This window comes from Triticum dicoccoides, chromosome 7B (assembly GCF_002162155.2).
Source record: "Triticum dicoccoides isolate Atlit2015 ecotype Zavitan chromosome 7B, WEW_v2.0, whole genome shotgun sequence".
Taxonomy (NCBI): Eukaryota; Viridiplantae; Streptophyta; class Magnoliopsida; order Poales; family Poaceae; genus Triticum; species Triticum dicoccoides.
This window is the reverse complement of record NC_041393.1, coordinates 703,641,211-703,643,657: the sequence shown is the minus strand read 5'-3', so window position 1 is coordinate 703,643,657 and position 2,447 is coordinate 703,641,211.

Below are 2,447 nucleotides of genomic sequence, written 5' to 3'. Positions count from 1 at the left end.
CCGCCCTCGCCACGTCGCCGCTCGCCGCCGTCCAGCTAGCTCCCCCTCCCTTCCTGTTGGCGCGAGCTTGGAGACGACCCAGAGTTGGACTGCAGCGGCGGCAGCGCGAGCTTGGAGGCGACCCGGAGGTGCAGCTACAGCTCGTCCCGCTGTGCCTTGCAGCTCGTCCCGCCGCGCCGGCCTGTTCACTGTGCATGCCTGCAGCTTGGCACGACCGCCCGTCCGCCGCGCCCCTCCTCCTCCTCGGACGTTTTCATGTCGCTCCCATCATTGTAGTGATGGTGCATGGAGGACGGGGGCAGCGAGGTGAGCCACGGCCTCGCGTCGCTCCTCTCCTGGTCCTCCTCCCGCGCCGACCTCCTCCTCCCCGTCCGTCTCTTCCTCGTCATCCTCCTCGTCCGTCTCTTCCTCGTCATCCTCCCCGTCCTCCACCTCGCGGATGCGGCGCCGCAGCGTGGCTATGCCCTCGTCCAGCAGATCGGGAGGTCCGGAGGCACGGCCTCGGGGAGGGGAGACGACGAGAGGGAGGCCACCACGAGAGGCGATGGGCAGGCAGGAGCGGGAGCTCCCACGGCGGCTGCCACGGTTGAGATCCAGCTCCAGCTCCCAGGTTGTCCGCGAGCTCCCAGGCTCCCAGGTTGTCCGCCGCTCCAGCACCAAGGCTGACCGCGAGCTCCCACGGCGTCAGCCACAGCTAAGCTCAGGCCTCCCGGCCGTCCAGGCCATGGCCGTGCCCGCGCAGGCCGTCCTGGTCGCGCCCGCGGCGGCACGTCAGCACGCACAGGTCTTCTCGCCAGCGTCGAACGCGACGGCGGGGCATAGAGCAGAGCTGACGATGGGCGGAGCGAAGGAGGCTGGCCGCAGCGAGCACCTCGACGGTGGATGGCTGCCACTCCTGCTTCACCCGTCTCCACAACTTGTGTGTTGTGTTCGGTGGGAAAAGAGGAGAGAGGCGAGAGAGGAAGAGGGGAAAGTTGTTGACAGTGGGCCGAAAAGGAAAAAAAGAATAGCGTCGGTGCCTCCCAGCTGCCCCCAAGTTCCTGGGTCTCGCCCGAGATTGTTGGCTGTGTTTTTGACTAAATCCGGTGCAAAGCAAGGTCTTGGGGATCCGACTGGCTCATTTTTTTAGTGCCAGGGTGAAAAAGTGGTCCCGGGGGGCTCGGCGGGGGGACGGCTGGAGATGCTCTAACCTCCTAACCTCTCTGTAATCTTTAGCCTTATATAACGCGCATGCGTCCCTGCTTAATTGCATATGCTTTAACCTCCTTTTCTACATGGTATACAGAGCCTCTCTCTTCCAGTGCATCTAGGTCATGTCGTCTTCCTCCTCTCCCGTCGCCATGGCATCTCCTTCCCTCGCATCGCTCGGCCATACCATCACCGAGAAACTAACCAGGGAAAACTTCCTGGTGTGGAAGGTGCAAGTCCTTCCGCATATCAATGCGACAGGTATGATGGGCTACCTTGATGGCTCAATCAAGGAGCCGAACGTTGTCCTCCTCTCTAAGGAGGAAATCGCTGACGGAAGAAGGAGACCGTCACCATGCCCAACCCTGAGTACACCATCTGGGTAACATAGGATCAAAGGTGCTCATGTTCCTGATTGCTTCTCTCTCTCTCTCTCGTGATGTTCTTATGCAAGTCTCGAACCACACCACCTCTACTAGTATCTGGCAAGCTTTGGTACAGAGTTTTTCATCGCAATCCAGGGCACACACTATCCAGCTTTGTTCTGCCCTAGGGAACACACACAAGGGGGATCTCTCGGCAGCAGCCTAATTCATCAAGATGAAGGGCATCGCCGATGATCGAGCTCGCAGCCACCGGAAGCCCCTCCACTACTGGAATAAAGATCTTTGCCGTCAGCTAGCTCTTTGTCGTCCGCTAGCTGACGGCAAAGTAGGTCTTTGCCATCAGCTTACAGAAAGCTGATGACAAAGAAAGAGCGGATGGCAAAGAGGTTGTTTGCCATCAGTCTGCTCTCTGACGTCTGCTAACAGACGGTAAAGAAGCTTTGCCAAAGAGGGAGGATGGCCCACTAACGAGAACCACCTAACGGCCACTTAGTTTGTCGTCTGCTAGCAGATGGCAAAGCTTCTTTATCGTCCGCTAGCGGACGGCAAAGAGAATAGCCAACCTAACGGTCGTTTCCCCTTGGCGCCACCCCACTAGCTACGCTCTTTGCCGTCTGATAGCAGATGGCAAAGAAATTAAACCTATCCAAAGTATGGTCGATACCGCGCTCCACTCCTCTCTCTCTCCTCTCTCTCCCCCTCGCCTCACTGGCGCCGCCCCCGTGCTCGCCGTCCCCGTGCCCGCCACCCCCGCCGCTCTGGCCGCCCGCTGCCCCGGCACCTCGCCGCCCGTCGCCGCTCCGCCCCCCGCCGCCCGGCGCTGCTCCTCCCCCTGGTGAGGATTCTTCACTTTTTTTTATTTTTTGTGTTGTT